General features: G+C 40.4%; 1 protein-coding gene across 6 annotated transcripts in view; it reads right to left on the bottom strand.

The window, feature by feature from the left end:
• LOC128698493 (uncharacterized) overlaps positions 1-25,822 on the bottom strand; it is a 160,443-nt gene that overhangs the window by 108,798 nt on the left and 25,823 nt on the right. For all 6 annotated transcript variants that reach the window (XM_070103968.1, XM_070103969.1, XM_053790715.2 and 3 more), the window contains exon 2: positions 14,513-15,841. The gene's annotated coding sequence lies outside the window, so the exon portion shown is untranslated. The remainder of the gene's footprint in view (positions 1-14,512; positions 15,842-25,822) is intronic.

Raw genomic sequence — 25,822 nt, 5'->3', positions numbered from 1 at the left:
GGGAGGAAGGAAGGGAGGAGGAAGTAAGGGAGGAGGAAGTAAGGGAGGAGGAAGTAAGGGGGGAGGAAGGAAGGGAGGAGGAAGTAAGGGAGGAGGAAGGGAGGAGGAAGTAAGGGAGGAGGAAGGAAGGGAGGAGGAAGTAAGGGAGGAGGAAGTAAGGGAGGAGGAAGTAAGGGAGGAGGAAGTAAGGGAGGAGGAAGTAAGGGAGGAGGAAGTAAGGGAGGAGGAAGTAAGGGAGGAGGAAGGAAGGGAGGAGGAAGGAAAGGAGCAGGAAGTAAGGGAGGAGGAAGGAAGGGAGGAGGAAGGAAAGGAGCAGGAAGTAAGGGAGGAGGAAGGAAGGGAGGAGGAAGTAAGGGAGGAGGAAGTAAGGGAGGAGGAAGTAAGGGAGGAGGAAGGAAGGGAGCAGGAAGTAAAGGAGCAGAAAGTAAGGGAGCAGAAAGTAAGGGAGGAGGAAGTAAGGGAGGAGGAAGTAAGGGAGGAGGAAGGAAGGGAGCAGGAAGTAAAGGAGCAGAAAGTAAGGGAGGAGGAAGTAAGGGGGGAGGAAGGAAGGGAGGAGGAAGTAAGGGAGGAGGAAGGGAGGAGGAAGTAAGGGAGGAGGAAGTAAGGGAGGAGGAAGTAAGGGAGGAGGAAGTAAGGGAGGAGGAAGGAAGGGAGCAGGAAGTAAACGAGCAGGAAGTAAGGGAGGAGGAAGTAAGGGAGGAGGAAGTAAGGGAGGAGGAAGGAACGGAGCAGGAAGTAAGGGAGGAGGAAGTAAGGGAGGAGGAAGGAAGGGAGCAGGAAGTAAAGGAGCAGAAAGTAAGGGAGGAGGAAGTAAGGGAGGAGGAAGGAAGGGAGGAGGAAGTAAGGGAGGAGGAAGGAAGGGAGCAGGAAGTAAAGGAGCAGGAAGTAAAGGAGGATGAAGTAAGGGAGGAGGAAGTAAGGGAGGAGGAAGTAAGGGAGGAGGAAGGAAGGGAGCAGGAAGTAAGGGAGGAGGAAGGAAGGGAGGAGGAAGGAAGGGAGGAGGAAGGAAGGGAGGAAGGAAGGGAGGAAGGAGGGGAGGAGGAAGGAAAGGAGCAGGAAGTAAGGGAGGAGGAAGGAGGGGAGCAGGAAGCAAGGGAGGAGGAAGTAAGGGGGGAGGAAGTAAGGGAGGAGGAAGTAAGGGAGGAGGAAGTAAGGGGGGAGGAAGGAAGGGAGGAGGAAGTAAGGGAGGAGGAAGTAAGGGAGGAGGAAGTAAGGGGGGAGGAAGGAAGGGAGGAGGAAGTAAGGGAGGAGGAAGTAAGGGAGGAGGAAGTAAGGGAGGAGGAAGTAAGGGGGGAGGAAGGAAGGGAGGAGGAAGTAAGGGAGGAGGAAGTAAGGGAGGAGGAAGTAAGGGGGGAGGAAGGAAGGGAGGAGGAAGTAAGGGAGGAGGAAGTAAGGGAGGAGGAAGTAAGGGAGGAGGAAGTAAGGGAGGTGGAAGTAAGGGAGGAGGAAGTAAGGGAGGAGGAAGGGAGGAGGAAGTAAGGGAGGAGGAAGTAAGGGAGGAGGAAGTAAGGGAGGAGGAAGTAAGGGAGGAGGAAGTAAGGGAGGAGGAAGTAAGGGAGGAGGAAGGAAGGGAGCAGGAAGTAAGGGAGCAGGAAGTAAGAGAGGAGGAAGTAAGGGAGGAGGAAGTAAGGGGGGAGGAAGGAAGGGAGGAGGAAGTAAGGGAGGAGGAAGTAAGGGAGGAGGAAGTAAGGAAGGAGGAAGTAAGGGAGGAGGAAGTAAGGGAGGAGGAAGTAAGGGAGGTGGAAGTAAGGGAGGAGGAAGTAAGGGAGGTGGAAGTAAGGGAGGAGGAAGTAAGGGAGGAGGAAGTAAGGGAGGAGGAAGTAAGGGAGGAGGAAGTAAGGGAGGAGGAAGTAAGGGAGGAGGAAGTAAGGGAGCAGGAAGTAAGGGAGCAGGAAGTAAGGGAGGAGGAAATAAGGGAGGAGGAAGTAAGGGAGGAGGAAGGGAGGAGGAAGTAAGGGAGGAGGAAGTAAGGGAGGAGGAAGTAAGGGAGGAGGAAGTAAGGGAGCAGGAAGGAAGGGAGCAGGAAGTAAGGGAGCAGGAAGTAAGGGAGCAGGAAGTAAGGGAGCAGGAAGTAAGGGAGGAGGAAGGAAGGGAGGAGGAAGTAAGTGAGGAGGAAGTAAGGGAGGAGGAAGTAAGGGAGGAGGAAGGAAGGGAGAAGCACTAAACAGCAACAGGGAGAAGAAAGAGAAAGATAACGTCAAAATTCAAGAAACATAAAATATTAACAGTGGTAAGAAAGCGTCATGGTTATATACCTTGGATGAGATACAAAAGTTCCCTGCACCCGGAGCCCGGCCTTGGACCAGGCTTGTCTGGTGCTTATCTGGTCAACCAAGCTGTTGCTGCTGGTGATCTTCTGCCCCACATATCCATCACAGACTGGTTAATCTGGCACCTGGTAAAGATACTTGCCCAGTTTCCTCTTGAAGACTTCTACACTTGTCCCAGTAGTGTTTGTGATATCTTCTTCTAAGATGTTGAATAGTCTGAGGCCACGGATGTTGATACAGTGTTCTCTTATTGTGCCCACTGCACCCCTGCTCCTCATTGGGTTTCTTTTCCGCTTCCTCCCATATCTCTCACTCCAGTATGTTATTATGGCAGTGTGCAGATTTGGGACCAGGCATCCCTGAGTACTTTCCAGGTATATATTATCATGTATCTCTATCTCCTCCACTCCAGTAAGTACATGTTTAAGACTTTAAGGCGCTCCTAGTAATTTAAATGACTCTATGAGAGTCGTCAATGATCTCTGTATTTGTTCCAGCTCTCATATTCCTCCAGCCCTGAACGGGGCCGTCAATAATTAGCAATATTCCAAATAAGGGACCACTAGTGATTTGAAGTGTCACCAATGGCATTATTTTCAGGCCCATGGCCGGGCTCTGGCCTAGAAGGACCCACGAAACTCATCAAAGATTTTCATGTAACTTTCTCTCCTCCACTCCAGTGAGTACATATTTCGAACTCTAAGGCCATGCTGACATAACATTACACATGATACATGGCAACCCATTCTGGCACCAATAGCCTGTTCAGTCAGGCCAGCAACACAAGAACGAAGGCACTGCTGCAGGCCTACTGGTCCATACTAGGTAGGTACAAATCATACCTATATTTAACGCTGTGTAAAGTTCTTGGCAGGTCTGGTCTGAGACTGGGCAGCGGGGGCGGTGACCCCTGAAGCCGATTACAGATAACGTCATTATCGCCTACCCAGAGGGTATTCCGGGGGTCAACGCCCCCGCGGCCCGGTCCATGACCATTCCTCCCGGTGGATTAGGGCCTAATCAACCAGGCTGTTATTGCTGGCCGCACGTAGTCTAACATATGAACCACAGCCCGGCTAATCGCGCACAAATGTACGATTCCTTCTATGTTGGTTAATAGGTTTACAGCCTATCTCTGTTCTGGGGTTCAATGGGAGAAGCGATGGCAGTAAGGAAGGCAACTGGCAACTGTAGACGGTCTGAGTTTTGAGACTCTGACCGCGGGTTCAAACCCCATCCGTGGTATGGGTTGACGCTGTAGTATTAGTAACCGTGGTAGAGCCCTGCCTGTCCTTCTGCTAAGCCTACACAATTATTTTGAAAACGGTATAAATTACCGACAAGCTGACGATTAAGACACATGTTCAACAGTTTACCTGGAGTTTACCTGGAGAGAGTTCCGGGGGTCAACGCCCCCGCGGCCCGGTCTGTGACCAGGCCTATATTTACTGTTGAAATGTTTCGCCTACACAGCAGGCTTCTTCAGTCAAATACGGAGGCAGCAGGTGTAGTAGCGAAATAAAGATGATGTAATCAGTCCCTCAACCTTGAAGAAAAATTATCTGAGGTGGTCAGTCCCTCAGCCCGGAGAAGATTCAGCTCCATGGTCGGAAACGATGTATCATTCCAGGGCTACGGCCTATGTGACTGGTCAAACCGGGGTCACGTGACTTTAGGTTTGGCCAGGGAGCCTGTCTATACATGTTGCTAGGACATACATGTACAGTACATGTATGGCATAGACTACCGACAACATCTGGGTATCTTTATCGCATATATTTCTATTTTCTTCCCATTATGTCCTGGCATTTGTATAGATAAAAGTCACTGGATGGCGAAACGTCTACAAAAAAGATACCCAGATGTTGCACATGTGTCTAATTCTTCAGAAGACATGTATACTACACAAGTAATACTGCTGACATCTCTCCCCTCTCTTCCTCAACGATTAAAGCTTAATAGAAAATAAATAAACTGGTAAGAGATCCATAACATGACCCAGTGTGCTGAGCACCAGCGTCGCCCAGCAGCAGTAAGAGAACCATTGATATGATAATTGAAGGGATTACCAGAGAGGTATTATTAAATCACGGGCGCCGAGAAAGGAAAAAAAAACATTCGTTACTTATTGTGAAGATACACACGGGGTATTTAAAACTAGTTTAAAGTACACATTATTCCTTCCCCCCCCTCTCTCTCTCTCTCTCTCTCTCTCTCTCTCTCTCTCTCTCTCTCTCTCTCTCTCTCTCTCTCTCTCTCTCTCTCTTTAACACCAAGTTTTACAAGGTGAGGTTAAGGATTCCTAAGTTTATTTACAAACTAGGAGCTGTTACCTACATCAGCTCATTTGAAAGCCTTTTTATTGTCATGAAACATACAAATATGGGACAGGATGAAGTTAGAGCCATCTGTGGGCCAGCGATTTCATTGGTTCACCTGACTTCATTTCGCTCATATCATTACGTAGTTCGAACATGTTCCAGACTCGAGTCATCCAGGGAACAAATGATCTCCAATAAAGTGATGTTCTGGAGAAGGTTAGAGTCAGAGTGAAGTTGCTGCTTGCTGCCCGTCTTATGGTGTAGAAGCTACCTTCTCACTGTCCTCTGAGTGGAGCCAAGTGTGGTACTTTGACAATATTGGCCTTGTGCATAACAGTAAGGCCACCCACATCTTTCCTGTGTTGAAGGATCTACTGGAATGACAGATCTGTCCAGGCTGAGTCCAGGCGAGAGATGAGTCGTCTTTTTCTGTTCTCTGATCTGTCAAGAAGTTGTTTATGAGATGGAGGGTAGGCAATCAGATGAATAATTTTGTCTGCCCTTGACCAAATACCACAAGGCTTTGGAGCCCACTCTACCTGATGCCAGCTTTCTTTTTGTGTCAGCCTCCCATTTAGAGATGGCCCCTTTTAGACTTCTCGCATTACCTACAGGCTTTCCTGTGCATGTTCCTGTTATAGATAGTGGGATGTCTCTTATACTTTCTCTAAGCCTTGTTCTAAGCAGTAACAGCCTCTCTACAACGACAACCGGACCAAGGCTGATCTGTAGGCTTCGTCACATACTGCCGGTGAGGTATGTGTTCTTGATGGAGATTAAGGATGCTTGTCGACATCGCCTTAGAGAAGAGCATTCCAACCGAAGGTGGCGAGCTCAGAGCAAAGGGCTGGTCAGTTTCCACTTTCCCACAGTTCGGTAGTACGTGTAGATTCTTCACTTCGTTTTGTTAGAACCTTCAGTGTCGTAAAGACAGCTTTGTGGACAGATGATCCAACATAGCCGAAGGGTTGACAAGTGACTATACCTTCTGCCAAATCACTCACTACTGGGTCGAGGGAGAAGCCAGAGATGTGAGTAGGGAAATCAACAAAGTTTCTCATGTCAAACACTGCAAGAAGGTCATCAAAGTCCCTCTGTATAAGATGTTGCTTGAGGTGACCAACATTTACAATGTGTTGACATTTGTGCTGAAGCGGAAACGAGTCTATATTAGGAAGCTGATGGGGTCTGCATGCTGCCACTGATGTCTGTATATTGCACATGATAGTACAAAGGTACTAGTGTTTATGCATAGTTTAAAGAACATCATTTCTATGCTAGTAGGAATGGCAACATTAATGGACTGGACTTGTACACTTTTAGAGACGCACACAGCAACCCCTTATCCTTGCCCTTGTCTGTCTCTTCTCATCCATGAGGTGTAGCCAACAACTGTTGCAAAATTTTCCGTAGTTCTGTGGTCCAGAAATGTCTCAACAACAGCGATCATGTCGGGACGTCAAGTGTTCACGAAACTGTTCGTTAAGGAATACATGAGTATAGGGTGGAGAGTCAGATCCGTTTGTGACTTCATAAAGTCCAGTGTGGAGGAAACGTAGTCAATACTCTATTTGTGCTTATTTTTCCATCGTGTCAGTATTTTATACCTTTTATCTTCACGTGTTTAACCTAGTTTTAAAAGTACACAACGTTTTAGCTTCAATGTTCAGTGAACACAAACAGTAAAGGGCTGGCAGAATATGCGCATCTGCGCCCCATGTACTGGCGCGCACCCCACCACCCCAGAAGCTAAAATTAAAATAGCCAGATCTAAATATATATAATGCACGGTTATGGAGACAAGAGATGAGGCGCCATTGTTGTGGCAGTGGAAAGGCTATTATACTCACCTGGTTACCTATGTATACAATAGATTCCAGAGGGGCGTGCCGCCCCCTGTGGCTCGGTCCCAGACCAGGCATCTTGACTGATAGCCTTATCAATCAGGCTGTTGGTGCTACCGCACGGAGCCCAACAGAAACACCACATCCTACCTAATCAGGAACTTAACTTATAACAGTAACTTATCTTATTTTCTGTACAAATTACCTTACGTTTAACTTACGAGACTTATTATTAACTTATTACTGACAAAGCTCCTGAGAGCGAAACGTCGCCACAATAAAAATGTTGCCTTAGTCGCACCTGTGTCCTTTTACCTATTATTATTATTATTATTATTATTATTATTATTATTATTATTATTATTATTATTATTAGTGTTTTCACAGGGAAGAGCTAAACCAGTAGGGGGCCATACAACACCTGGGAAATGAAATGGATAGGGAGAATCAACTATAATTCCGTGGACCAGCAGCACTTCACCGACTCTTCAAGGTATCCGGCCCCTCAAGGAAGGTTCCTTGATGTTGGTGAGGGGTTCTTGATTTAGGGAATTGGATCTGTGCTCCAGTTCCCCGAATTAAGCCTGAATGTCTTCCACATCCCCTCCCCAGGCGCTGTATAATCCTCCGGGTTTAGCGCTTCCCCCTTGATTATAATAATAATAATAATTCAAGGTATCCGGAAAGTCACAGGAAAACAAGGTCACTGGAAAAAAAGGTCACAATTTTGGCTAGGAAAAGTGACAGAAAAGTCAATTTTGGCTAGGAAAAGTGACAGAAAAGTCAATTTTGGCTAGGAAAAGTGACAGAAAAGTCAATTTTGGCTAGGAAAAGTGACAGAAAAGTTAATTTTGGCTAGGAAAAGTGACAGAAAAGTCAATTTTGGCTAGGAAAAGTGACAGAAAAGTTAATTTTGGCTAGGAAAAGTGACAGAAAAGTCAATTTTGGCTAGGAAAAGGTCACAGAAAAAAATGTCAATTTTCGCTAGGAAAAAATTCAGAAAAAAATGTCGATTTTGGCTAGGGCAAAAAGCTCAATTTTGGCTAGGAAAAACAGTCAATTTGGGCTAACGAAAAAAAGTCAGAAAAAAAGTCAATTTTGACTAGGAAAGAAAGTTACATATTATTTAAATACCATAAACCTCAAGGCTGACGGACTGATCACATCGCCTTCACAAACATATTTTTCCTGGCTATCTGTGACCTGTTTAGGGTATTTTCCTACTGCTGTGGCCCGGCCTGGAGCCATGCCTCCCTGGTGAGTCCATGATCAACCAGGCTGTTGTTGCTGGTAGCTCACCTGCCCACACATCCATCACAGCTTAGTTGATCTGACACACCGAGGATGTAGTGATTTGCCTTTTGAAGCCTCCTACATGGGTTTCCAGCAATATTTCTGATATTTGATAACATACATGTGCAACAGTTAGGTAACTGTGTTCCAAAACGTTTCGCCTACACAGTAGGCTTCTTCAGTCGAGTACAGAGAAGTCAGCAAAGGCAGTAGAGATATAAATACGATATAATCAGTCATCACCCTTGAAGACGTACTCTGTAGCAGCCTACCGTGTAGGCTAAACGTTTCGGAATAACGATACCTAACTGTTGCACGTGTTTCTTATCAACTTGTCCGTATTGTATACCATTATATTCACTTTCTGATATTTCCTGGTAGCAGGTCGGAAAGTCTAGGCTCACGAATAATTGCTGTAGTATTCTTTCAGTGTTCGTGGCTACCTTGTTTTACACTGGGTTTATTTCACACCTCCCATATCTCTCACTCCAGTACGATGTTATGGCGGAATAAGACACAAATGCAGTATAATGCGATCCTTTAATGGCTACTTTTCGCCCACACAATGGGTTTAATCAGGTCACCAATAGCCACCTTTGTTAGGTAAGACACATATGCAACAGTTAGACAACTTTATTCTGAAACGTTTCGCCTACACAGTAGGCTTCTTCAGTCGAATACAGAAAGTAGGCAGGAACAGTAGAGATGTGAAGACGATGTAATCAGTCCATCACCCTTAAAGTCGTAGAATTTGAGGTTGTCAGTCCCTCGGCTTGTCAGACACTGCAACACATGGCATCTTGGTACAGAAAACACCTTGGACAAGCTTTTCAAGTGAGAAGTGTTGGATCTGAGAGGGACATGACCTCTCAGTGGCCTCTCACTACTACTACTACTACTACTACTACTACTACTACCCTGCACCTCTCCTTCCGACAGTATTTAAGTCTCCGCACTGTCGCTTGATCTTCAGATAGTTCCTGACTATGGAACTGAACTTCTCCAGGCCGAGGGACTGACAACCTCAAATTCTACGACTTTAAGGGTGATGGACTGATTACATCGTCTTCACATCTCTACTGTTCCTGCCTACTTTCTGTATTCGACTGAAGAAGCCTACTGTGTAGGCGAAACGTTTCGGAATAAAGTTGTCTAACTGTTGCATATGTGTCTTACCTAACAACCTGTCGGTATTGTATACCATTTTGATGTTCAAATAGCCACCTTTGCCCAGGTAGATAAATCAGTTTGTGACTTGATAAAACCCACTGTGTGGGCAAAACGTAGTCTAATAAAGGATGACATTATACTGCAACTATGTCAGTTTTTTCCATCATGTCGGTATTTTATACCATTTATCTCCATGTTGTTATGGTAGTGCACACATTTGGGACTAAGTCTTTAAGCATCTTCCATGTGCGTATTTTCACGCATCTCTGTCGCCTTCTTGTAAGTTTATTCAGGCACAAGTAAATCAAATACAATTACATAAATTATTATACATAGTAACATATGTGCAGATTAATTAGAATAACCCCCAAAAAATCAGTGTAATATCTATGTAATATCCTATTATTTAGACTATAAAAGTTAAAACAGCCAGAGAGTAAGCTACATGGACGTCAGTAAGAACCAGTATTTAACTAAAGGAACGTCAGTAATAAACAATATTTAACTAAAGGAACGTCAGTAAGAAACAATATTTAACTAAAGGAACGTCAGTAAGAAACAATATTTAACTATAAGAACGTCAGTAAGAAACAATATTTAACTAAAGAAACGTCAGTAGGAAACAATATTTAACTAAAGGAACGTCAGTAAGAAACAATATTTAACTAAAGGTACGTCAGTAAGAAACAATATTTAACTAAAGGAACGTCAGTAAGAAACAATATTTAACTAAAGGAACGTCAGTAAGAAACAATATTTAACTATAAGAACGTCAGTAAGAAACAATATTTAACTAAAGAAACGTCAGTAGGAAACAATATTTAACTAAAGGAACGTCAGTAAGAAACAATATTTAACTAAAGGTACGTCAGTAAGAAACAATATTTAACTAAAGGAACGTCAGTAAGAAACCATATTTAACTAAAGGAACGTCAGTAAGAAACAATATTTAACTATAAGAACGTCAGTAAGAAACAATATTTAACTAAAGAAACGTCAGTAGGAAACAATATTTAACTAAAGGAACGTCAGTAAGAAACAATATTTAACTAAAGGTACGTCAGTAAGAAACAATATTTAACTAAAGGAACGTCAGTAAGAAACAATATTTAACTAAAGGAACGTCAGTAAGAAACAATATTTAACTAAAGGAACATCAGTAAGAAACAATATTTAACTAAAGGAACGTCAGTAAGAAACAATATTTAACTAAAGGAACATCAGTAAGAAACAATATTTAACTAAAGGAACATCAGTAAGAAACAATATTTAACTAAAGGAACGTCAGTAAGAAACAATATTTAACTAGGAACATCAGTAAGAAACAATATTTAACTAAAGGAACGTCAGTAAGGAACAATATTTAACTAAAGGAACGTCAGTAAGAAACAATATTTAACTAAAGGAACATCAGTAAGAAACAATATTTAACTAAAAGAACGTCAGTAAGAAACAATATTTAACTAAAGGAACATCAGTAAGAAACTATATTTAACTAAAGGAACGTCAGTAAGAAACAATATTTAACTAAAGGAACGTCAGTAAGAAACAATATTTAACTAAAGGAACGTCAGTAATAAACAATATTTAACTAAAGGAACGTCAGTAAGAAACAATATTTAACTAAAGGAACGTCAGTAATAAACAATATTTAACTAAAGGAACGTCAGTAATAAACAATATTTAACTAAAGGAACGTCAGTAATAAACAATATTTAACTAAAGGAACGTCAGTAATAAACAATATTTAACTAAAGGAACGTCAGTAAGAAACAATATTTAACTAAAGGAACGTCAGTAATAAACAATATTTAACTAAAGGAACGTCAGTAAGAAACAATATTTAACTAAAGGAACGTCAGTAATAAACAATATTTAACTAATGGAACATCAGTAAGAAACAATATTTAACTAAAGGAACGTCAGTAAGAAACAATATTTAACTAAAGGAACGTCAGTAAGAAACAATATTTAACTAAAGGAACATCAGTAAGAAACAATATTTAACTAAAGGAACGTCAGTAATAAACAATATTTAACTAAAGGAACGTCACTAAGAAACAATATTTAACTAAAGGAACGTCAGTAATAAACAATATTTAACTAAAGGAACGTCAGTAATAAACAATATTTAACTAAAGGAACGTCAGTAATAAACAATATTTAACTAAAGGAACGTCAGTAATAAACAATATTTAACTAAAGGAACGTCAGTAATAAACAATATTTAACTAAAGGAACGTCAGTAAGAAACAATATTTAACTAAAGGAACGTCAGTAATAAACAATATTTAACTAAAGGAACGTCAGTAAGAAACAATATTTAACTAAAGGAACGTCAGTAATAAACAATATTTAACTAAAGGAACGTCAGTAATAAACAACATTTAACTAAAGGAACGTCAGTAATAAACAATATTTAACTAAAGGAACGTCAGTAAGAAACTATATTTAACTAAAGGAACGTCAGTAAGAAACAATATTTAACTAAAGAAACGTCAGTAAGAAACAATATTTAACTAAAGGAACGTCAGTAATAAACAATATTTAACTAAAGGAACGTCAGTAATAAACAACATTTAACTAAAGGAACGTCAGTAATAAACAATATTTAACTAAAGGAACGTCAGTAAGAACGTCAGTAATAAACAATATTTAACTAAAGGAACATCAGTAAGAAACAATATTTAACTAAAGGAACGTCAGTAAGAAACAATATTTAACTAAAGGAACATCAGTAAGAAACAATATTTAACTAAAGAACGTCAGTAAGAAACAATATTTAACTAAAGAACGTCAGTAATAAACAATATTTAACTAAAGGAACGTCAGTAATAAACAATATTTAACTAAAGGAACGTCAATAAGAAACAATATTTAACTAAAGGAACGTCAGTAAGAAACAATATTTAACTAAAGGAACGTCAGTAAGAAACAATATTTAACTAAAGGAACATCAGTAAGAAACAATATTTAACTAAAGAACGTCAGTAAGAAACAATATTTAACTAAAGAACGTCAGTAATAAACAATATTTAACTAAAGGAACGTCAGTAAGAAACAATATTTAACTAAAGAACGTCAGTAAGAAACAATATTTAACTAAAGGAACGTCAGTAAGAAACAATATTTAACTAAAGGAACGTCAGTAATAAACAATATTTAACTAAAGGAACGTCAGTAATAAACAATATTTAACTAAAGGAACGTCAGTAATAAACAATATTTAACTAAAGGAACGTCAGTAATAAACAATATTTAACTAAAGGAACGTCAGTAATAAACAGTATTTAGTTGAATTTTAAAGTTTCTCTAATGTTTTCTGTGATTATGACTAGGTCAATAAAATTATAATGAACTATGTTGATATGTTGGTATCCCCCCTCACAGGACTGATATCCCCCTCACAGGAATGGTATCCTTCCTCAAAGGATTGGTATTCTTCCTTACAGGATTGGTGTACCTCTCACAGGATTGGTATTCCCCCTCACAGGACTGGTATCCTTCCTCACAGGATTGGTATCCAACGTCACAGGATTGGTATCCTTCCTCACAGGATTGGTATCCCTCTCACAGGATTGGAATCCTTCCTCACAGGACTGGTCTCCCTCTTACAGGAGTGGTAGCCAACGTCACAGGACTCACATCCCCTCACATGATTGGTATCCCTCTCACAGGACTGGTATCCCTCTCACATGATTGGTATCCCTCTCACAGGACTGGTATCCCTCTCACATGATTGGTATCCCCCTCACACGACTGGTATCCCTCTCACATGATTGGTATCCCCCTCACAGAACTGGTATCCCCCTCACAGGATTGGTATACCCCCTCACTGGCTAGCTGCAGGACGGGTTGCTGGGAGACATCAGTGCAAATAGTACACAGTTGCCAGCTCTTCAAATGTGACAAGGTTATATACACCCAAAGTTGTATGTCTCTGCGTATATACACTGAAAGTATACATGTCTCCCTAGCCTAAGGATTATATCGTTGGCTGCTAGGAAAAAGGTTATATTCAGCCTTAAAATTTCAATTAACCAAGCAAGTAAAGGCAACATTGCTTATATAAACACAAGCCGTTTTTTATCCTCTTTATGTAAGTTGGCTACTGTGGTTCACAGCAAAAATAGCTGTGATTCCCACGTGCCTTGTTAAAAACCAGGTAAGACCTGCTTACCATGGGCAAGTAGGCCTGCTGCAATGCTCTTTTTTTACGTAAAATCATTTAATAGTGAACACTAGGATACATCATTTTAAATTAAAAACTACGGTGAACAATTTTAAATTCAACACAAGAGGAAATTTTAAATTAAACTTTAGGGGATACTATTTTAAATCGAAAGGTTTATATACGCAAGATACTGGAAAGGTCAGTGTTGCACGTCTCAAGAATTGGCAGCTGTACTACCCTCTTACACATGTGCAGTTGTCATAAGATTATACAGACAGGTAATCGTACTCATGTGCAGTTGTCCCTCAGATTACAAATATTAATTAAACCTTATCTATAAACAGTTTTCCATAAGATTGCACTTGTAATCTCACACAAATGCAATCTCCACAAGATCACACACACCCACACATGCAAATTTCCACTAGACTACAAGTGCATGTAATCCACGTGTGCAGTGTTTCCGTTGCCTCAGGCATCACTTGAACAGTTCTTCCGTTGCCTCAGGCATCACTTGAACAGTTCTTCCGTTGCCTCAGGCATCACTTGAACAATCTTACTGAAGTGGAACCGTCCACCTCGCTACATTCCCAGATCTGGAAGCCGGAGCTACCAACGTAGAACAGAAAACCCACATAGTGCAGCGCCGCAGTTATCTCTGCTTGCTACATAGTTGGCAAGCCTCAGGGGCCACCACCACAGCAGTAATTTTCACTCAAAACTTTAAGGATTTCTCGCCAAGACAATACAACCCTGGAGAATTAGACGAGGTGAACTGATTACCTCATCTTTTGTACATAGTTCTACTGTCTTCCCATTATATCCTTGAATTTGTATTGATAAAAACCACTGGACTGCGAAACGTCTACAAATAAAGATACTCAGATGTTGCACGTGTCTAATTTTTCATCTTATCAGTATACCATACACATACAACACAATACAACCATATATGTACACTAGGCATTTGCATTTACTTTAGGGACTATGCGTGTTCCTAAAAAAAATTAAGTAATGTATTTCATACACAAAATACTATTAATTTAAAAAATTATAAGAACTTACATGTTATGTGCACATAATATTATGGAAATTTAACCTAGTATACCCCAAAAGACGATAGGCTTTTAATCTAGCAAACAAATAATATAAAAAAGTACATTATCTACCCGGCGATAAGTATACAACACAAATTTACGGTTATTATATATCATCAAATCAATAAAATAAAAAGTTTTAGAGCATTTTACTACCAGTTGGTTGGCACTTCTCAAATATTTCTCCATCTTGGAAAAACATCGTGAATGCCCCTGAACCTTCCATTATAAATTTTCTCCCTGACACCGGATTACATAACCGGTTTCCAGGAGCGCATTAACACGAGAAACATTTAAAGACTTACATTTAAGTGGCTGCACACAAAGGAAGAAATGATCTTACCTGACGAAGGCGCGGTTATCTGGGGGATGATACCAGGTGTAATATTTACACAGCTGTTGTAGATGTAGCCACTACAGGTGCTAAATACCCATCACAGCACCTGTAGCTCATTCCCCATCTACTAATGGGGGCAAGGCGTGTATGGGTAGGAGGAGTCGTTAGCCCAGGGCCAGTAGCCGACTCCCCCTATATCTAACCCATTTTGCTCTCTTGTTTTCATCAAAAAACGATAATAGCTCTCATGTTATGAGGCCAGAGCGCAGATGTGGTGGGGTTCAAGCCAGGTATTACCACACCTGGACGAGGGTTCCTAGAAAGTGCTTGTTTCACTCGTCACTATAAACTAATTGTTCTAATCGTTATTAAGACTGCTAAGTTACTCACCAGAGCCAGCTTATTCTGTATGCCAGTAGTGCTTGCTCACTTTATGTTGGCAGCGCTTGCTAAATTATTTTGTCAGTTGTGCTTGCTTATTATATCATTTGTGCTTGCTTATTTTATATTATGTCAGTTGTGCTTGCTTATTTTATATTATGTCAGTTGTGCTTGTTATTTATTTTTATGTTAGTAGTGCTTATTTTGTCAGTAGTACTTATTTATTTTGTCAGCTGTGCTCGCTTATTTTGTTAGTAGTGCTTGCTTATTTTTCTCACTTGTCACTAAAGCTGGCTTACTGTATATCAGCTGTGATTGCTTATTTTATATCACTTGACACTAAAGCTGGCTTATTTTGTCAATAGTGCTTGTTTATTTGTTCAATTGACACTAGAGCTGGCTTATTTTTTTCACTTTACACTAGAGCTGGCTTATTTTTTACACTTGATACCAGAGCTGGCTTATTTTTTTTCACTTTACACTAGAGCTGGCTTATTTTCTTCACTGAACAACCAAACATTTTTACAATTTGTTAAAAAGAGTTCTTGCTTGATTTGATCACTATCACTAGTGCTTGTTTAAGTCACTGCCTCGCCATATCTCGCTTCCTCTACTAGCCACGTAATCCATCAAACCTTCGTTAATTTCATTAAATCTCCTTGGCAACAGTTGTAACATTAGCACACAAACAGCAGCAGCAGCAGCGGTTGCGCGGTCGATGGTGACAGCTCTCGACTGCACCAACACACACTAACACTCACAGGAGCTATGTCTCGACCCCTGCAGCCACAAACAGGTGAGCATACACTCACTTCAAACCTTATCAAGGTTATTATAATAAAGGTTACCAGCTTTATGACGCAAGATCAAGGTCACATAATTAATTTTGAGTGAGTCACTACGTCAATATTTCTCCGCTGGTTAACGTCACTTACTCTGATTAATCCGAGCAACCTGTAAATATAAACGATTAATTTTAAACTTTTTATAAAAACGTTTTAGCACATATTTCTATTTTTTTTATTTCACACATTTAAAAAATATTAAAACTACAATAAAATCTAAGAGATAAGGTAGTATTTTAACTTTAAAATTATAGACTTTCAGTCAAAATATTTTAATTATATATATATATATATATATATATATATATATATATATATATATATATATATATATATATATATATATATACATATATATATATATATATATATATATATATATCAGTAATTTATTCATAACACAGTAAAGAGAGAGAAATTTAAATGCATGGTGAAGAGCTAAACTAGTAGGGATCATACAGCATCTGGTGAATGAGAGATAATCAGATATGATCCCAGGGATGGGCTCCTAAAATTCTTTGGATAAAGAATCTGTCAGCAAATAAATAACAAAAAGGCACAATACCGTGACTGAAACGATACACAAATAACCCGCACATAAAAGAGAGAAGCTTACGACGACGTTTCGGTCCGACTTGGACCAATGACAAAGTCACACTTTGTCAATGGTCCAAGTCGGACCGAAACGTCGTCGTAAGCTTCTCTCTTTTATGTGCGGGTTATTTGTGAATCTGTCAGCATTAACCTCCCCCCCCCCCTCCCGCACCTCTCCTCCCGGGAGAGTTGAAGAGGCACCTAAGTTCCTCTGTCTTCCAATAACATATTAATTTTTCCACAACAAATCACCTTGTCCATAATTACTATCGCATTTGTTTTGTCTGCTTCATAAGGTGAAGTCCAGGATGTTTCCTTAATTCATGGTATAACTTAACAAATCTTTGATGACATTACGAGCGAAGCTCCGACCTCTACAACACAGGGATAAAATGAACGCTCAGTTAGGTTAGGTTAGGTAAGGTTCGTCAGGAAACAGGAGAAATGTTTCCTGACGCGGGTCTTAGTCAGATGATGACCCGCCTTTGGAGCTTTTGGTCATCTGACCGAGGCCTTCCGCTGGCTTACCGGTCCACCCCTTTAAAAATTATAGTCATTTATAAGCAGTCCGTCTATATACCTTAATAATGAACGCTCAGTGTATATACAAATATAGACATACATCTCTAGGTGTATATATCCTGCACATCGTGTAGAGAATATATTTTAAACCATTCAACCAATCAACCTTTGACATAATCGTCTGGTTGCTTGACATTTCTCAACCAATCCATAAACCCGTAACAATCTAACTGATTACACACCTACAGAAACTTGCCCAGTTTACTCGTAAATACAACTTTACCGCTTCTCTCTTAATCAATACTAAGGTGGGAGAATGTTTATAAGAGTGTCCTCACTGGTTGCAGCTCCTCTTGTTAGATACCTTAAGTCGATTTAAAGGAACTTTTCGAGAGGGGTTAACGCCCCTGTGGCCTGACCCTAGACCAAGTTGGACCAGGAATGATCAACCAGGTTGTCACTGCTGGCCGCACGCAGTTCAGCGTACTTCCGGCTGGTTAGGAAGTGACTTGACAAGTTCCCTCTTGGTAACGACCTGGGGTTTATTAGTACGTACTTTCCCTTATGTATATAAAGGGAGAGGGTATCCGCTGTTGGTAATTCCTCCTTATGTATGGGGGAGGATGTATCCGCTGTCGGTAATTCCCCCTTATGTATGAAGGGAAGGTGTATCCGCTGTTGGTAACCTCCCCTTTTGTATGAATTATGTACGAAGGGAGGGTGACCCGCTGTTGGTAACCCCCTTATATATGAATTATGTATGAAGGGAGAGAGTATCCGCCGCTGGTAATCCCCCTATGTATGAAGGGAGGGTGTATCCGCTGTTGATAATTCCCTTTATGAATAAAGGGAGTACACGCTGCTGCCAATCCCCCACTCCTTTATATATGAAGGGTGTATGCGCGGTTAGTAATCCCCCTCAGTGTATGAAGGAAGGGTGTATGCGCGGTTAGTAATCCCCCTCAGTGTATGAAGGAAGAGTGTATCCGCGGTTAGTAATCCCCCTCAGTGTATGAAGGAAGAGTGTATCCGCGGTTAGTAATCCCCCTCAGTGTATGAAGGAAGAGTGTATCCGCGGTTAGTAATCCCCCTCAGTGTATGAAGGAAGAGTGTATCCGCGGTTAGTAATCCCCATCAGTGTATGAAAGAAGGGAGCTGAAAAGTCAGGGACCTTAAATAAACTTCCATAACTTACTATAATTCTCTATTATTTTCATGGCTTTGATTACGTTGGCCTTTTGTGTTCTCTAAAGGTCTGGTAGCCCGGCATTTCTGTTTCAAGACCTTTTACCTGCTCCTTCCGGTGTCTATGACCAGATCTTATTGCTTTGTATAACGCTCTTGACTATAATTCTTTGTTTCTTTCTATATCAAAACTCATAAAGAAACGTAGTTTTGCTGTGCAGTTTATCAAGTTCTCGATAAAGCGCTAAACTGTGCGAAACGCTTACTCAAAAAATATTCCGAAACAGGCTTGTATTAGAGGCCAGACAGGTATGACTATCATGCTGCATGACTATCATACTGGTGTTAGAAGCCAGACATGACTAACATGCTGGTGTTAGAAGCCAGACACGGGTATGCCAAAATTATAAACCGAGCCTCGGGGTCCTTCACACAACACAAGAATGAATCAACACGGCTGTTTCATTCTGATTGTTTCACTCTCTGATCTTTACTAATCTTCTTTGTACTGAAGCCACTGTGTAGCGAAACGTTTCTACAATCAAGATACCCAAGTGCTGCACATGTGTCTAAATTATCAACACCAGTGTGCTAGGCAGGTCCAACTCACACCCACTCATGTATGTACCCGTCCAAGCTATATTTAAAGCTAACCAAAGTCCTCGCCTCAGTGACGCTACCTGGCAGTTTGTTCCACTCATCTACAACTCTATTGCAAAACCAATACTTCCCCATTTCCTTTCTCGATATAAATTTCTCCAACTTGAATCTATGGATGTTTTCGTTTGATATTTTCAACACGTTATTTATATCCCTTTTATTCCATTTGTACACATTCATATTTACCTTAATTCTACGTCTTTCCAGAGAGTGCAAGTTCAATGCCTTCAGTCTATTGTCGTTGAAAGGTTTCCAATGCCTTCAGTCTATTGTCGTTGAAAGGTTTCTAACACACTGAATCAACGTATATTTTCAACGTATTTATGTCCATCATGCTTAACAATTCGCAAACAGGAGAAATTTTTTACGAACATTATCTCTACATCCATAGCAGGAATCGAACCTGCAAACTCTGCATCAGAGTACACGGTACTTTATACATGACGCTAGACCCCAGTTTTTCTGGGGTCTGGCTTCTTGGATAAAGTACTGTGTATTTTGATGCAGAGTTTGCAGGTTCGAGTCCTGCCATGTCCATCATGTAATATGGAGACCAGAACTGAGCAGCATTATCTAAATGAACCATAACCATAGATAAATAAAGCTGACTTTTAATATTTATGCTTCTTTATATGAAGCCAAGAATTCTATTTGCTGTACTGCAAACATTTACGCACTGTTGTCTTGACTTTAAATTTATGCTAACCAGAATTCATAAATGCATTTTTCTTCTTGGTTTTTGCTTTAGCTGTTTCAACATGGAAGTTACTAGCACCACGAACTGTCGTCAAGAACACCGTGGACACGACAAACCAGCAGTAAAGCCTGAGACAAGCCAGGCACCAGATCAGGGGTCCACTTGCAGACGCTCTCCTACACTGTCCTCCAAATGAATGATATAGTTGGTGAGTTGGCAAGAACGTGTGGCCTCAAGGAGGGAGTGTATAATAACTTGGCGTTAGACACTGGCAATCTAAAGATAATACGGAAAAAACTTCAACCGAACTTTTTAAGACATGACACGGGGGAACATAAAGGCACAATACCGTGATTGGAACAATACACAGATAACTGGCACATAGGAAAGAGAAAAACGGTGTGACTTTGTAAATGGTCCAAGTCGGACCGAAACTTCGTCGTAAGCTTTTTTTCTCTCGTATATGCGGATTATTTGTGTATTGGCACAAGGGAAAACTGACACTAGTCAATCCATCTATCGCCATTCATACAGGGAGTGGGCAAATTTAGATTTAGAAAGGCTGTAGGGAAGAACTGATTTGGCAAGAGAATTGTGGGTAGACAAAGATGCAACTTATGTGACACTTTACTGTGGCAACATTTCGCTCTCTGTGTCCATTTACCTAACATTCTGTCGATAATTATACCTTTATTACAAAGGGAATTGTAGACAATTGGTACAAACTCCCAGGCAGCTTCATTCAAGAGAGAACGTTGGGCAGCTGTAAATATAGGCTGGACGGATGTACAAGTGGGTGTTGAGTTGAACCTGCCTACCATGGACCAAGAGACCTACTGCAGTACCTTTAATGGGGTTCGAGAGATTTTTTTTACTCTTAAGAGCCCGGCCATAGGCCAAGCTTGTCTAGTGCGTACCTGATCAATGATCAACCAGGCTGTGTTCCTTCATTATAATGTTCTCACAATCTCCACAGCTCGACCTTGGCTAGGATACACTCAAGACATGGATAAACACTAAAGATGCCAACGGTGGATCACAAGAGGAAGAGAGGAGAAACTATAACGACATATAAGGTGAATATGGAAGCACTTGACTTGTACTCGTTGGAACGCAGGAGAGAGAGATATATCATAATCTACACTTGGAAAATCTTGGAAGGAATGGTCCCAAATCTGCACACAGAAATCACTCCCTACGAAAGTAAAAGACTGGGCAGGCGATGCAAAATGCCCCCAATAAAAAGTAGGGGCGCCATTGGTACACTAAAGGAAAACACCATAAGTGTCCGGGGCCCAAAACTGTTCAACAGCCTCCCATCAAGCATTAGGGGAATTGCCAATAAACCCCTGGCTGCCTTCAAGAGAGAGCTGGACAGATACCTAAAGTCAGTGCCGGATCAGCCGGGCTGTGGCTCGTACGTTGGACTGCGTGCGGCCAGCAGTAACAGCCTAGTTGATCAGGCCCTGATCCATCGGGAGGCCTGGTCATGGGCCGGGCCGCGAGGGCGTTGATCCCCGGAATAACCTCCAGGTAACCAGGTACCAACAGGTTGATAAGCAAGATACATGTCCAACAATTAGGTATCTATATACCTAATTTCGCCTACACAGTAGGCTTCTTCAGTCTAATACATAAGCAGTAGAAATGTAAAGACGATGTAATCAGACCATCAGCCTTGAAGACGTAGTTTTGAGGTGGTCAGTCCCTCAGCCTGGAGTAGAGTTTTGTTCCATAGTCTGGAACAATGTGAAGTTCAAGCAACAGTATGGAGGCGCAGCCCACTAACAGAAGAATGTAATCACCGAGAGAGCAGGTCCCTCTCAATGATTACATTCTTTCTTCTATAGAGATGTCTAAACTGCTGCGCATGTGTTCTACTTATCAACACATAAAGTCATAAAAGAACATGAAAGATTAGAAAAATAAGATTCTTAGGTACCTGTAGCAGGGCTGCTAAAAACCACTTGTTCATAAATACATTAACATATACACTGCTTGTGTGGCTGGTATCCCAAGCGGGCAGAGAATGAAATTAGTCCTGTAGCTTGCCACCGCCACGTAAGTGTCCGCATCAGGAGTGACGTGTCTAGTGCTACTGGGCACCTGATGTATGTGACAGTGACGAATACCGAGAGTATTTCTACTCCCAGAGCCCGGCCATAGGCCAAGGTCATCAAGAGGCCATAGTTTTAAATCAAGAAAATAAAAGTGGAGCCGACGGTATAATAGAAACCTTCGTAAACTAAGTGGCAGACCAATAGAATGAATTAAAAGAGGAAGCAGTAAGTGCTACAACCATTTAATAACAAATAATGTGATAAATAAATTATCAAAGACGAGACGCCACGAGCATATATTTGTTCCTGAAGCTGCAAATAGGTAATTACAAGAGTTAATTACCTAGAGACCAAAAAGACACAATTGTGAAAATTACTCTTACACTAACACACACACGAATGAGAAAGTACACACACACACATATAGGAGTACATACACACATTTAGGAGAGTACACACACACATATAGGAGGATACACGCATACATATAAGAAAGTACACACACATACATATAGGAGAGTACTACCGTGACTGGAACAATATACAAATAACTCGCAATAGGAGACAGAGGTTTATGACGACGTTTCGGTCTGGTTTGGACCACAAAAACGTCGTCATAAGCTCTTCTCTATGTGCAGGTTATTTGTGAGCTGTCCCTAACTCTAGGAGTCTACACCACCAACACATGTAGATCTGTTAACTTGATCAAAAACACTATTGCCCAACCTCGCATCAGTGCGAGTTTCAACGAGGGAAAAATACATTAATTTTAGTTGAGAATTCCTTCATAAATACTAAAACAAATGCCCAATATTTAATCCATAATGGCATACAGTATTAACAAAAAAAACATTCTTTCCACATCCCCAAATTTCGCCTACTATAAATTAGTGAAGGAATACCAATCCATGCATCAGTCGCGTTGCAAGATTCACCAGTACAATATACAAATTGATGAATAAGACACATACATGTGCAACAGTTGGGTATCTTTATTGTTGAAACCTATCGCCTACACAGTAGGCTTCTTCAGACTGATTATACAGTTTTATTGAATTTGTATTTATAAAGCCACTGGATGGCAAAACGTCTACAAATAAAGACACCCAGATAAGAACATGTGTGATAAATGGTTTTGAAAACCATCGATAACATAAAACACAAGAACATGTGTCTAATTCTTCATCCTGTCGGTATTTACATCAATACATGGTATTGAATACCCTTGATATACAATCAATTTGGTGTGAATTAATGGTTAAGAAAGCTGACAAGTTGATAAATGAGACACGTGCAGCATTTTAGTATCTACTGCTGCTCCACCTCATCTGTCATCTGTATATAAGTTCTTGTTAATATGCTGCACCTTTTTTCAAGATTCGATAGATAGAACACATCGACTCCAGGCTGAGGGACTGATTACCTCAAACTCCTTTTAAGAGCCAGTAGGCCTGCTGCAGTGTTCCTCCATTCTTATGTTCTTGACGATTACGACACATGTACATCAGTTCGGTAATTTAATTGTTGAAACGTTTCGCCTACACGGTAGGCTTCTTCAGTCAAATACAGAGGTGTAGTGGTGAAATGAAGATGTAATCAGTCCATCAACCCGTTGCACGTCTTAATCATCAACTTTTCGGTATGTTATACCATTTTCAACATTCTTATGCTCTTAACGGAGTAGCCACTAGCTGGTGAAACGTTTCCAGAATAAAGATACCCAGATGCTGCCCAAGTGTCTCATTTATCAATCAGATCTGAGTCGAGAAAACGGTACCTCCAGTTCCCAGACTTGCCTTGCCACAGACTAGGCTTCCCCCGGCTGCTGATTTGGTCAACTGGGCTATTTGGTTTAGAAAACCGACACGTTGAAGACTGAGACACTTATGAAATTATTGAGGAACCGTTTCACCACACAGTGGTTTCATCAGTCCAATTCAAAGAACGGTGTATTATTATTATTATCAAAAAGAAGCGCTAAACCACAAGGGTTATACAGCGCAGAAAGAACGGTGTAAGAAGAGGAGTTTGAGGTAATGCTTACCTGTTAACCACTCCAGACATGTTCTGACTTTTTTAGTTTACTATTATCAGTGGTGTTGTGACTTTCTACAAGCCACTGTGGTGTATTATCAGCACTTATCAGCTGTTATCTCATAAAAACAGGTGAACCACACGAACCATAGCAGTTAATGACATGCCCGGCCCAGTTAGTATGAGTTGCCTTTCATTACGAAATTATACCACACTTAGAGGTATGGAAAAGGCTTGGAAACACTGTATTTTCCCTTTTATATACAATATTTCATAAGAACATAAGAAAGAAGGAGCAATGTAGTGGGCCTACTGGTCTATGCTAGGCAGGTATAAGTCACCTACTGACCTAAGCTAGTCAGGTCCAAGTCACGTCCACTTTCTCTTTGAGATATAAAGTTTCACTCGAACTACAATGCATTTTGACACTGACTCCTTCACTCGTACTATCTTTTGCTCAGCTGCACAATTTTTCATCAAAACATTTTAACTTTCACGCAATTTTTTTTCACACAGTTTTATAATATACACTCTGAGATGCAATCCTTCACTCATACAATATTTATTACACTCAGATACAAAAATTTTCACTCAGATATTTAATCTTTAACTCAGTAACACTGCAGTAGGCCTACTGTTCCATGCTAGATAGGTCCCATTCTTAACCACCCTGTACCCGTCCAACCTATTTTTTAAGCTAGTCAAAGTTCTTGCTTCCATGACTTGCCAAACAAGTACGTCCCGATATACTTTCGAAATCTAAATTTCTCCAACTTGAATCCATTGCAGAGTCTTTTGTTTAAATATTTTCAACACGCTATGTATATTCCCTTTATTTACTCCCCTTTTCCATTAGTACACTTCAATCACGTCTCCCTTAATTCTGTTCCCCTTTCCAAAGACTGAAAGTTCAATGCCTTCAGCCTATTGTCAGAGAAAGATTTCTAATACACGGAGTCAACTTCGTCATTCTTTGTATATTTTCGAACGTATTTATGTCAATCTAACTAAAGTTATATAAAGTAGAAAGATTTCTATTATTTATACTTCTTGATATTAAGCCAAGAATTCTATTAGTTTTGTTACGAACACTTACGAACACTTACATACAGCTGTCTTGGCTTTAAATTTCTGATAACCAGTGTTCCTATATCATTTTCGCATTCAGTCTGTTCTACGCTGTTTATCTTATACGTGTCAAGAGTGGAACTTTTTGTAGTCTTCTAATGTCCACATCAGAAGTTATTTGACGGCTTCTTTTAGTGTCATCAGCAAACTTAATTCCCCTCATCAATATCATTTATGTAAGATTGTGAACAAAGGTCCCAACACTGACCCCTGTGGCACACCACCCATTAATACAAACTCTTTGTTGCCTTTCGGTCAGCCATGCTTCGACCCAGGAGATAATTTCTCCTCCTAATCCATGTGCCACTACTAAACATTCTCCTGTGTGGAACTTTATCAAAGACCTTACTGAAGTCCATATAAACAATATCGTAATCGCTATTTTGGTCTATAGTTTTTAATACCTTAGTGAAAAGGGTAAATTAGTAAGGCATACACGCTCCTTGGTAAAACCGTGCCGAGATTCATTGATTAAATTATTTATTTCAAGGTGACTTCGAATTGCATCAGAAATTGTTGATTCCATCAACTTTCCCACAATTTGTAAATGGGAATCACATTTGCCATTTTCCACTTATTCAGTGCAATACCTGTTTGTAGTGGTATCTTAAAAACACTAAGGGTTTCTTAAGTTCCTCTTCACCTTCCTTTAGAAGCATTGAAAACAGTTCAACAGGAGCCAGTGATTTGTTTAGTTTTTGTCTATCTAGTTGTCTGAAGACCACGTCGGTGGTGACTTTGATACTGTATAATTTATCTTCCTCCTGATCAATATAATTAATAATTTATAGGATTTTATTTGTATGCTCTAATGTAAAAACAGTGAGGAAGTAAGTGTTGAGAGTGGCCTGAGTTACATTTAAATGGGCCTAAGTTTTTTTTTCCTATATATCTCAAAGAAATTCTTTGATTTGGTCTTTTCTGTCGCATCCTTAATTCCATATTTTCTTCAGGCTTTTCTTAATCCCTTTTTTTTACTTCTCTCTTAAACCGAATGTATTATTCAGTAATTCGCCTGTAAATACATTTTATCTCACTTAAGAGCTGTTTGAGTCTACTGTTTATCTATTAACAATCACTGATGGTTGATGTAAATTCTTGACTGGGAAAATATGCAGGTTGGCCAGCTTGTGTATACAAGCTTTCACAAGTACAATTTTTCACTGAGATATGCAGTCTTTCACTCAGATATGCAATCTTTCACTCAGAT

This window comes from Cherax quadricarinatus, chromosome 88, assembly GCF_038502225.1.
Source record: "Cherax quadricarinatus isolate ZL_2023a chromosome 88, ASM3850222v1, whole genome shotgun sequence".
In the NCBI taxonomy this organism is placed as follows: Eukaryota; Metazoa; Arthropoda; class Malacostraca; order Decapoda; family Parastacidae; genus Cherax; species Cherax quadricarinatus.
The sequence above is the reverse complement of the archived record's forward strand: the minus strand, read 5'-3'. Positions and strand labels throughout refer to the sequence as shown.